This window comes from Leopardus geoffroyi, chromosome D1 (genome assembly GCF_018350155.1).
Source record: "Leopardus geoffroyi isolate Oge1 chromosome D1, O.geoffroyi_Oge1_pat1.0, whole genome shotgun sequence".
NCBI classification, from domain to species: domain Eukaryota; kingdom Metazoa; phylum Chordata; class Mammalia; order Carnivora; family Felidae; genus Leopardus; species Leopardus geoffroyi.
The window spans coordinates 8,533,411-8,545,418 of record NC_059329.1 but is presented as its reverse complement, the minus strand read 5'-3'; the positions used below and the strand labels follow the sequence as shown (position 1 = coordinate 8,545,418).

Below are 12,008 nucleotides of genomic sequence, written 5' to 3'. Positions count from 1 at the left end.
ACCCATGGAACTCGTGGACAAATATTGTTGTGAACTTCTGGGATGTGTAAGAGCTTTGAGGAAGCCAGAGAAAGTTCCCCTAACTCAGCTTGCCTACCAGCTCAGCCAGTCTCACTGACGGGACACACGGCTGGCTGTTCGCTCAACTCTCAAATTGCCAGAGGTTGAGGGACATTTTGGAAGTAGATTCCTACCTTTAAAAAAGATACTTTTTCTTCCTTTGTATTAAGATGCTATATGTTGCCTTGCCTTAATCTCTTCTGCAGAATGTAAGCAAGTCAAGTAGGACACTAACAAAAATCCATCATAATTTTCTGTGACTAATACGTCGGTATTTACATTCCTACTTCCTGTCTTTCTCTTCTTTAATTTTTATTTCTGGGCTCACTTTTCAGAATTTTCCAAGGTGAATTTAGGAACTGAATGTAGACTTTTTCCTTCTGTTTTTATTTGTCTTCCTATCTTTCTCCCTTACAGTCTGTTTTGTAACATAGACTTACACACCCACATCAGAAGGAAGCACACTTATAAGTATATATAGGACCATCTCCGAGGAGCAGGTTTAGAGTCTAACTGAGAAAAAAGATCCTATTCCTAAAAAGAGCAGACTGGAGGATTTTGTGATTAAAATGCAAAAAGAAATCTCGACAAAAGAACTTTCTGACCCCGGTAGTATAGAAGTTAAATGGTACAAAGACCAAAGGACACAATGAAATCTTCATCTCTAGAAGACCAAAGCTGGCATAAGATTTCTACAAGAACTTCTCAGATCCCTGAGTGATTCAGATCCCTTTTTGCTTTAAAGCTATATAGTTTTGTAACACTGTCACTAATTCTGCATGCTGGAGTTTGTTATCTGATGTTTCACCAAATATGACTTCCTTTAAATAATAGAAAATGTGTATTTTAGCGAGATCTAAAATGATTCATTGTCAAATTAAAGAAGGGAGATGTCTCCACCAAAGATAAATGTAGCTGATTTTACTGCTTTCCCTGAGGCAATATGGTTTTACACAGCTATATTGCTGCCTTAGGGAAAATTGTGACATTTCCCTCTATTTACAAAGAGTGGAAACTTAACCAATTACTTGTGAACCTTCAAATTTTGTCAAATGTATGTTTACTAAACAAATGAATTGTTGTTTTGGACAAGTAGAGAGAGATTTTTAAGGGTCAGGCTTGATAAATGGCAGAAGCCCACGTAACTGCTGAGGACCAGTCTGGCAGGAATTGGCAATGATAACAAACTGAACAATGAAGGTCCATTATCTCAGAGTTCACAGAAGAAGGGCTTGGCTGCTGGCCAGGTGTATAATCAGTCTATTTTAGTCTTTATCACACAAACCAATGGGTTTTTTTTCAAATAATAGTAAATTAGGTGTGGCTGTTTTCTTTCTTTCTTTTTTTTAAAGAGGATTTCCTGACAATCTGCCTGGAAGTTATGATACTATCTTTGTGTATTTTCAGAAAATGGTACATTATGCACCTATGATAAGAAACAATGGGTCTTTGGTATCAGCTTTTTGATTCTGGGTGTTTGGGGAATTTTATTTTCAATGGTTCTTTTGATTTCATTAGTCTACATCAAGGCCAACTTTACCTTAGTCCGCATCCCTTAAAATCTGTGCTTTGTGATGCCCCATTACAATAAATAAAGAGAGCCACAATGTCTATATGGCAGGTTGGCTTCCACTTATTCAAAGAGGAGTGCAGAACAGACACAGCACTGCCACCCAAACCTCACCTGCAATACATACTTGCGGTCACACACAGAGGTCTATGAAACCAAAGATCTGTATTTATCAGCACATTGCAGTCATTGCTGCCTAATTAACTTCCCTCGTTGTCACAATATGCCAAAACTAAAATTTTAATTATTTCTTGTGGGGAGAAAATAGTCCTCAATCTCAAATCACTCAAGGTTCTATTTATTATTGAAGCTGCCATAAAGAAGCTGAGAATTTATCGTTTAATATGAGTGAGAAAATTCATCATTTTTATTCGTTGGAGATACTATAAAGCCATTGAAAATTTTACAGACAAAAACTAAAAGATGACTTACTCATATGTATTTGGTGCAGAAATTAAGGTTAAATTAAAGTAATTGCTCAAACCTTCAATACTCAAAATATTTAAAAATTCAACATCCATTACAAAACTCTCAGCAAAATACAAATAGAAAGGATTTCCCTTAATCTCATAAAGGACAACCAATAGCTAATATCATACTTAATAGCGAAGGCTGAATGCCTTTTCCCTACCATTGGGAATGAGGCAAGGATATCTGTTCTCACTACTTCTACTTAAGATTATACCAGAGGGGCACCTGGGTGGCCCAGTAAGTTAAGCGTCTGACTCTTGAGATCGGCTCAGGTCATGACCTCAGAGTCATGAGATTGACCCCCGTGTGGAGCCCCTACATTGGGCTCCAAATGGGGTGTGGAGCCTGCTGGAGACTCTCTCTCCCTCTCTTTTTTTGCCCCTCCTCCACTTGCACATGCTCACAGGCTCACTCGCTCTAAAAATATAAATAATTAAATAAAAAGGGAAAAAACATAAAAAGACTGTACTGGAGATCTTAGGCTATGCAATAAAGTAGGAAAAAGAAATAAAAGACACATATCAGAAAGGAATAAAGCTATTTTTATTTACAGGCAACATGATCACCTATATAAAATCTGATGGAATTACAAAAAAAATGTACTAAAATTAATAATTGAATGTACCAATGTTACAGGATACAAGATTAATATATAAAAATCAAGCATATTTCTATATACTAGTGAAGAACAATCTCAACTTGAAATTTAAAAATCAATGCCATTTATAATAGCAGCAGAAATATTAAATATTTAGGGATAAAGCTGTCCAAACATGTTTAAGACCTATACATCAAAAACTCTAAAACATTGCTTAGAGAAATTAGAGAAGACTTAAATTAATGGAGACATAAAATGTTTTCATAAATTAGAAGAATCAGTATTGTTAAAATATCAATTCTTCCCAAGTTAATCTTTAAATTCAGTGAAATCCCAATCAAAACCACTAATTTTTGTCTTCTGTAGCTTTTCATAAACTGATTCTAAAATTTATATGAAAATGCAAAGTACCTCAAATACTCAAAACAAGAAATAAAGTTAATAGATACACACCATTTGATTTCATAATTACTAGGGGCACCTGGGTGTCTCATTCAGTTAGGCATCCGACTCTTGATTTTGACTTAGGTGGTGATCTCACGGCTTGTGAGATCAAGCTCCGAGTTGGTCTCCGTGCTGATAGCACAGAGCCTGCTTGGGATTCTCTCTCTCCCCTTCTTTCTCTGCCCCTCCTCCACCCACAGTCTCTCTCTCAAACATTAAAAAAATGATAAATCTGCAGTAATCAAAGTTGTGCGGAATTGGCATAAAATAGACATTTAGGAAGAGTGTCTAGAAATAAATTCAGTTGGTTTTCTACAAAGGTACTAAGGCAATTCAATGAGGAAAGGAAAATCTTTTTAATAAATACTACTAGAAAATTTGGATAACTATACCCCTCAAAAATGAACCTCAAAATCTACTTCACATCATATGCAAAAATTAACTTAAAATCTATTATGGTATAGGCCTAAATATAAAATTAAAGCTAGAAGAAATCATAGGGGAAAACCTTAGTGACATTTGGTTTGTTAAATTGATCTTAAATATGACACAAAAAGCACTAAGTGAAAAGGAAAAAAAATAGTAAATTGTACTTCATCAAGATAAAAAATTTTTGCTCTTTAAAAGACTGCCATGGGGGCAGCTGGGTGGCTCAGTCGGTTAAGCATCCGACTCCAGCTCAGGTCATGATCTTGTGGTTCGTGAGTTCGAGCCCCGCATTGGGCTTTGTGCTGACAGCTCGGAGCCTGGAGGCTGCTTCGGATTCTGTGTCTTCCTCTCTCTGCCCCTCCCCTGCTCACATTCTGTCTCTCTGTCTCTCTCTCTCAAAAATAAATAAACATTAAAAAAAATTTTTTTTAAAGACTGCCATGAGGGGCGCCTGGGTGGCTCAGTTGGTTGAGCGTCCGACTTCAGCTCAGGTCACGATCTCGCGGTCCGCGAGTTCGAGCCCCGCATCGGGCTCTGGGCTGATGGCTCAGAGCCTGGAGCCTGCTTCCGATTCTGTGTCTCCCTCTCTCTCTGCCCCTCCCCCGTTCATGCTGTGTCTCTCTCTGTCTCAAAAATAAATAAACGTTAAAAAAAAAAAAAAAAGACTGCCATGAAAATGAAAAAGCAAGCCACACACTTGGAGAAAATCTTTGCAAAACCTTTATCATACAAAAGACTTTATCTGGAATATACAAATATCTCTTATAAACCAACCAGAAGGTGACCTTTATTTAAAATGGACAAAATAATTGAACACTTTAGCAAAGAGGATAATGGATGACAACACATGAAAAGGTCATCATGAGCCACTAAAGAAATACAAATTACAAATTAAAATCATAATGAGATATCACTACCCAACTACTAGATTGGCAACAATTAAAAAGGCTGACAATATCAAGTGTTGGTGAGAGTAGGAAAAAACTGGAATTCTCATACACTGCCGGTGGAAATGTGAACAGGTGCAGCCACCGTGAAAACCTGTTTGGCAATTTCTTGGTAAGTTGTACACATACGTATAATTCGACCCAGCCATTCCACGCCTGGACATTTACTCAAGAGAAACAGAAGTACATTCTACACAAAGATTTATACATAAATGCTCATGGACGCTTTGTCTATAAGAGCCAAAAACTGGAAACAACTCAAATGTCTATGAATGCTCAAATGGATAAGCATATTGTGATATAGGAAACACTATTCCACGGTGAAAGCGAAACTATTCATACATGTAACAGCATGAATGAATCTCAGAGTAATTATTCTAAGGTGAAAAAAGCATGGCCAAAAAGTACAAGGTGAATGAGTTCATTTATATAAAATTCTGGGAAATGCAAACTAATCTGTAGCAACAAGAATCTAATGCAGTGGTTGCCTGAACTTCGGTTGGGGGAAGTGAGGAATAGATTATGAAAATGTACAAGGAAACATTTTAGAATGGTATTAACATTCAGTATCCACATCGTGGTGATGGTTTCATGAGAGTATAAATATGTCAAAACATTTTATACCTTAAATATATTGCAATTTATTATATGGATATTACAGCTCAATAAAGCAAAAAATAATAATGCTTTGTTGAGCACTGTTCTTTTCATTCCTCCCACTTTGTTCATGAGTTATGTAATGTTAGCAATCCAAGTTTGCTTCTGTTTCACCCAACCTTTCGAAATTTTATGCTTACAGTATTTAAATGATAGAGGGGCACCTGGGTGGCTCAGTTGGTTAAGGGCCCGACTCTTTTTTGTTGTTTTTGAGCGAGAGAGTGAACACGTGTGAGCACGAGCAGGGGCAGGGCAGAGAGAAAGAGGGAAAGAGAGAATCCTAAGCAGGCTCCACATTCAGCACAGAGCCTGATGCGTGGCTTGATCCCGTAATCGTGAGCTCGTGACCTGAGCCAAAATCAGATAAGTATCTGACTCTTGATCTTAGCTCAGGTCTTGATCTCAGGGTTGTGAGTTCAAACCCTGCGTTGGGCTCCATGCTGGATGTGGAGTCTACTTTAAAAAAAAGTATAAAAGTTATATTGTTAAGTAAAGATTATGTTTAAGGTGTCTAAATGTGATTTAATAATATCTTGTCATTAAAAGTTACTTGAGAGAATGTGGACAATATTTTCAAAATTTTAAGTGTATTTTTTACTGCTTAGGAATAACAGCCACTATTTTTGTTTCCAGACCTTCTCATGCATATAGAAACATAATAATTTTTAACTGGGATTACATTGCATGTAATGTTTTATATCTTGATTTTAACATGTAACATGTTAAATTTTAGCACTTTTACATGTAATTATATTTTACATGTCATTTCAAAAATGCAATTTTTCTGTTGTATACTAAACATTACATTTCTCTTTTTTTTTAACTTTTTTTTTTTTTTTTTTTTTTTTTTTGGAGAGAGAGAGACAGAGAAAATTAGCAGGGGAGAGGCAGAGAGAGAGAGAGAGAGAGAATCTTAAACAGGCTCCATATTTAGCTTGGAGCCCCATGTGGGTAGTGATTTCACAATCCTGAGACCATGACCTGAGCCAAAATCAAGAGTCAGATACTCAACTGACTGAGCCACACCCCTAACTTTTGTTTGGGACATTTAGCTTGTCCTCAAGCTTGCACTAATATGTATAATGCTGTGTTAAACGTATTTGTATGTGTGTGTATTAAACCATTTCCTTATTTTTTAGTGTAAACTCTTAGACATAGATTAATGATCAAAGAATATGAATACACTGAGGACTCCTGATATGGTGTCAGACTTTTTTTCAGCAATACCGAACCAACTTACATCTCATTGGAAATACATAAAAGTAGGGGCGCCTGGGTGGCGCAGTCGGTTAAGCGTCCGACTTCAGCCAGGTCACGATCTCGCGGTCCGGGAGTTCGAGCCCCGCGTCAGGCTCTGGGCTGATGGCTCAGAGCCTGGAGCCTGTTTCCGATTCTGTGTCTCCCTCTCTCTCTGCCCCTCCCCCGTTCATGCTCTGTCTCTCTCTGTCCCAAAAATAAATAAACGTTGAAAAAAAAAAAGTTAAAAAAAAATACATAAAAGTATATGGTCGCTAGCTTATCTTACCATATTCTTCAAAGTATCGAAGCCTAGAGAGCTTTTAAACTTTAACACCATTTCCCCCCCTCACTATTTAAGGAAACAAGGAAATTCCTTGAAGGAAACCATCATTTTGATATGACATCCTACTTAAAAGATATGAATCAGCTTTTCAAAAAAGTAAAAACCAACGCATCCCTTTTATGAGAGTAGTATCATTAACATTCATTAACAGTGCATTACAATTCTTTGTCAATCTCACAATTTTTCTTTTGCTAATAGACAAATTACCTACTATAGTCTCTGATTCTGATGCACGAACATGTAAAAATTTGGTAAGATGTTTAAGGCACAGCTTGTGAAGTGACAAATTCTTCTTTCTTTTTCACGTAATGTGTTTGGCTTATTTCTTTTTCACTTAATTATAGGTCTCCAGTAGAAATTATCACCTGGTAAGAAGTGACAATTATTTAGCTACAAATACCAAGTATAATTTTATAGACTATAATAGTTAAAAATGTGAAGAGGCATTCTAGGATCTACAGCCTGTTTAGATCTCTGTTTCAAATAGATTTTTAGATGAATCTAGTTTTAGGTATTTTTAGGTAAGTCTAAAAAATAGATTCCCTGCTTTTTTTTTAACTTAAAAAAAATTTGTTTGCTGTTTTTTTGAGACACAGAGAGAGACACAGCATGAGAGGGGGAGGGGACAGAGAGAGAGGGAGACACAGAACCCAAAACAGGCTCCAGGTTCTGAGCTGGCAGCACAGAGCTTGATACGGGGCTCGAACTCATGGACCGTGAGCCGAAGTCGGACACCCAACCGACTGAGCCACCCTGGTGCCCCTAGATTCCCTGTTTTTTAATTGTGTTATATCAGGGACAAAACTCAGACACAGGTTGAGTGCTAGAGCCTTTTCATTTTTGTGCGTGAGTCTTCTGGGTCTTTATCTGATGATTCTGACCTTTACCCACACGACTGATGTGTACCTGATGGTCCAGCACCAATGTGTGGTCTGACAGTCTGTGATGCATTAGGACCCTTGGCCCCCAAGATAATTCAGACAAGGGTCAACGTCCATAAGATAATGTTAGATCAGCTTTCAGTGGGGGTATTCAGAAAGAAAAATGGTTAAACTGCAGGCAAAAAAAAGTAGCACTAGTTGAGGCTAACAAGTGAATAAATACGCCATGAATAAGGTCTACAGGAGCCTACTCAGGGAAACAATCCCAACTGTGATTTGAAAGCAAATACTGTGCATATTCCCTAGCTAATGCAGTCTGCCATAAAGACGTGTTGGGAAGATGAGGAGTGGCCTCAAAAGGGTAGGGACGAGTATGTGACGTATGTGATGCCCCGTGCCCTCCACAGTGCCTGGTTCTTGGCAGGTGCTTCGCAAAAGGTTGCTGAATGAGGAGGTGCTGCTACCTTGGAGTCCAGAAAACAGACGGAGAGTAAAGCAACAGCAAAGGAAAGACACCTTGGTTTGCATGTTCATGTGAAGAATGACTTGACGGATGTAAAGACTGGCAGTCTGAGTTTTCCTTGACATTTAAATAAATCGTACCTGAGGCTTTGACAACCTGCTTTGTAAGTATCTGTATTTTTTCCCATACAGACTTACAGAGGAGACTGGCTGGAGGGCGAAGAAGGATGATGCCTTCCTCATCAAAGGAAGCCGATCCCGGAGGCTCCAGCCCTGGGAGTAAATGAGAGATGGAGGAACTGGATTGTCCGGATCCAGATTTTACCAAAATGATGGGCCAGAGAAAGAAGGAACCTTAGAGAGTCTGACCTAGTTACATTTGCATCCCAAGGAAAAACGAGTAAGTGGCATAACTATCAAGCTTTTAAGGCTGCTTCTAAGTTTGAAATTTCTCTATGATGTTATTTCAACCCCTTATATTCTTCTCTTCTTTTGAAGGCTGTAAAATTCCTCAGAAACACTCAGAGTCATTTTCTGGCACAGAGAAGAGGAAGGGAGGGGGACACCATGACACTCTTTTCAGCGTCCAAGAGAGACAGAAACTCAGCTGGAGAATGTGGGGCGAGGCTAGAAGAAAGCTAGGGTCACACTTGGACCCTCTGGGAGAAAAGGATGAATAAAGGGGCCAGCTGGCAAGGAGACACGAACCCAGGCGTCTGCACTAGCCCGAGAACCTGGCCACTTGCGGTGCTGCTAGTTTCTGGGTAGGAATGATGGGTGTGCTCTGTGGTGGAGAAGAAAAAAATCATTAGGTTTTTCCATCAGATGCTGACATGTTCTTTAAGATCATGAAGTTTCCTTTCCTGGAAAATACCTTCTTGTAACCCCACGCTGATTTTACAACTCTCTCATGATTCGGCATGGAAGCCCGGTTTCCCGAGCGTAGATCCTGACCTCACTGATGACCAGGTATGTTAATATTTCCATTTGTTTCCTCACACATAAATTAAATACAAGAAAGAAAGAAAGAAAGAAAGAAAGAAAGAAAGAAAGAAGAAAGGAGGAAGAAAGAAAGAGAGAAAGAAAGGAAAGGAAGGAAGAAAAGAAAGAGAAAGAAAGGAAGAGGAAAGGAAGGAAGGAAGAAAAAGAGAGAGAAAGAAAAAAAGAGGGAGGGAAGGAAGGAAGGAAGAGGAAAGGAAGGAAGAAAGAGAAAGGAAGAGGAAAGGAAGGAAGAAAAGAAAGACAGAAAGAGGAAAGGAAGGAAGGAAGAGAGAGAGAGAAAGAAAGGAAGAGGAAAGGAAGGAAGGAAGAAAAGAAAGAGACAGAAAGAAAGAGAGGAAAGGAAGGGAGAGAGAGAAAGAAAGGAAGAGGAAAGGAAGGAAGGAAGAAAAAGAGAGAGAGAAAGGAAGAGGAAAGGAAGGAAGGAAGAAAAGAGAAAGAAAGAGGAAAGGAAGGAAGAAAGAAAAGAAAAAAAGCAAGCAAGAAGGAAATAGTACCTTCCAGCCACATTCGTGGTGAGAATTCAATGAAATGGTACCTGCAAAGCTCTTAGTGGGTCACGGGGCCTAGTGCAGCTGGTTGCTAACTGCTGGTGTTGCTACTAGCCGGGTTGTGCAAGCATCTGGGTATTGGGTCTTGAGTACCCAGGGGCGCCCTGGCTTTGTCGGTGAGGGGGTAATCCAGATTTAGTGTGGTGTGGCAGAGACTGCTAGATTGTGCCAGACATCTCTGAGGTGACACTTGAGATCTCTCGGCCTCGTCTGTCTCAGACTTTGGCCTCTCGTCTGGGCCCAGCCTCTGTGGTACTGACTCTACGTGTACCCTGACTTCGTGTAGATGCTACATGATGGTGACGCCCCGCTTGCCCACGCCATCTGCCTACCGTCTCCCTTGCTGAGGATTCCCTGTTGAGGGAATGGAGATGCCCTTCCCTTTTCCTTTACCCCCTTTCCTGGCTTTAATGCGAACACAATGGCCGGAGCTGGGGCAGCCCTTTTGCCATGAGGCAGAAGCCGTATGGTGAAGGCAGCCGAGTGTGGAGACAGCGGGAGCTGGGGTCCTTGGTGAGTGGGCAGGGCGCCACTCCAGCTCCAGACTGCCTCTCTGGTCATCATTTTGAGAGAAAAGCACATTTCTATCTTTTTAAAGGACTGTTATTTGGGGTTTTCTGTCATTTTCTGCTAAACTTAATCCTAACTGTTCAAGTAGAAAATTGGCGTTCTGTATGAATGAAATGAAGGGAAAGGAAGAAAAAAGATAGCATCAGGTGTCATTTTAGAGGCATTACATACGGCATGACAGGATCCACATGTCAGTGTTTTTACCAGTACATTGTATCATCTCTTACAAATTTAGATTATGTGAGCCAGATGTCCAGGGACCCGGTCACCTTTGAGATAACGGAATACTGATCTTCCAGAGGAGCATAAAACAAACAAAACACTCTCCCCTCAGAAAGCTGGCCTGTCAATGCCTCTCATCTCCATGAACACACAGGGTTAATTACAATAGTATTTACTGCGGGTCCCACTCTGTGCTAAGCCCTCCAGTTAGAAAACCCAGGAAATCTCGCTCTGTGAAGGATATGTTTGAGAGGGTCGGAATGCTGGCCTGGGATTTCATTTGGGAAGTTTACCAGCCTTCCAGGTGAGGACAGTAGCCGAGTTAGGGAGGAGAAGGTGGGACGTAGGACTCTTGAAGAGATAATATCAGCAGGACTTGGTGACTGATGGAAAGTGGGGGCTGAATGGGTTCAGAATTACTCTCCAGCTTCTAGGATGGATGACTGGCTAGGAGACAGTTTTACAAATTGCAATGGGACACATACAAAGGAAGGGAGGGAGAAAGCAGAGGGAGGAAGAGGTTTAGTAGAGAAGATAGAGAAGATGATGGACGGGTGCAGTCCTGGGCATGTGAAGTCTGAGGTGTGCCTGGGCACCACGTGGAGATGCTCAACAGGAAACGAAAGACTGAGTCTGGAGCTCAGGAGAAAGGGCTTAGGGCACTTTTCAAACGATTTTGTAATTTTTGTTTGTGACATCGCACTTCCCAGTAGACTTTCTTGCTCATCTTGTATTCTCAGCACTCGGCACTGAACCTGCAACATAATCAATGCTCAATAAAAATTGGTTTAGTGATTGACAGATTAATGAATGAATGACTTTCAATCAGTCAAAGAAGATACAGGTTTTTGCCATCTCAGGTTGAAACCCCTGTATGTATTCCAATGGAAACATGATTACAAACCTCAGTCGGTTGCGGAGAATCCCTGTGTCGTGTGTTACGTTTGAATAAACTTTAGACTAGCCTCAGAAATGAACCGCCCTTTAAGTCATTTCCACAGGAAAAAGAGAAAAAACACCTTTAAAATTCCAAAGTAGTTTACACCATACTTTTGAACCAAAAGGTCCTTCACTAGTTGGGAGGGTCATTCTTTTTTTTTTTTTTTTCCCCCTGAAGAACTTATCAGAACATCCTGCACATGTGTCCCAGAAGCCACCATATCTAACATAAAGCCGAGAGTCAGAACACTGCATGGTCACCACCTCCATGCCTCAGGGCCGCCCTTGTGACCCTCTTTCCGAATCAGGTTGCAATGCCCAAAGAAAGAATTTTGAGGAGACGAACAGAAGCACAGCCCAGTGACTTGAAAAGTGTTCCCGAAATTAATAATTGGACTAGATCAGGGACCCAAGTAGATTTGCACAGGGCCTACGGTTTGCCCCTTTCTTCACACATAGTTAACGATAATCGCTAGATATTTCTCAATAAAGCCGGCTCTGATTCTGAAAGTCTCTCCAACTTTTCTGTAAGCCTTGCATTTATATCTTAACTTCTTCAGTAAAAAAGCATTCATACATTCGATTGCTAACTTATTTTTCTTACTGCTTTTTCTTTTCTTTTCCTG

The 12,008-nt window shown here is 40.0% G+C and overlaps 1 long non-coding RNA gene across 1 annotated transcript in view; it reads left to right on the top strand.

Moving 5' to 3' along the window:
• The window catches only part of LOC123600622, a 58,204-nt gene extending 49,947 nt beyond the window's left edge, over positions 1-8,257 (top strand). Inside the window, exon 4 of the long non-coding RNA XR_006713704.1 lies at positions 8,064-8,257. This is a non-coding gene — a long non-coding RNA (uncharacterized LOC123600622). The remainder of the gene's footprint in view (positions 1-8,063) is intronic.
• The last annotated feature ends 3,751 nt before the right edge of the window (positions 8,258-12,008 follow it).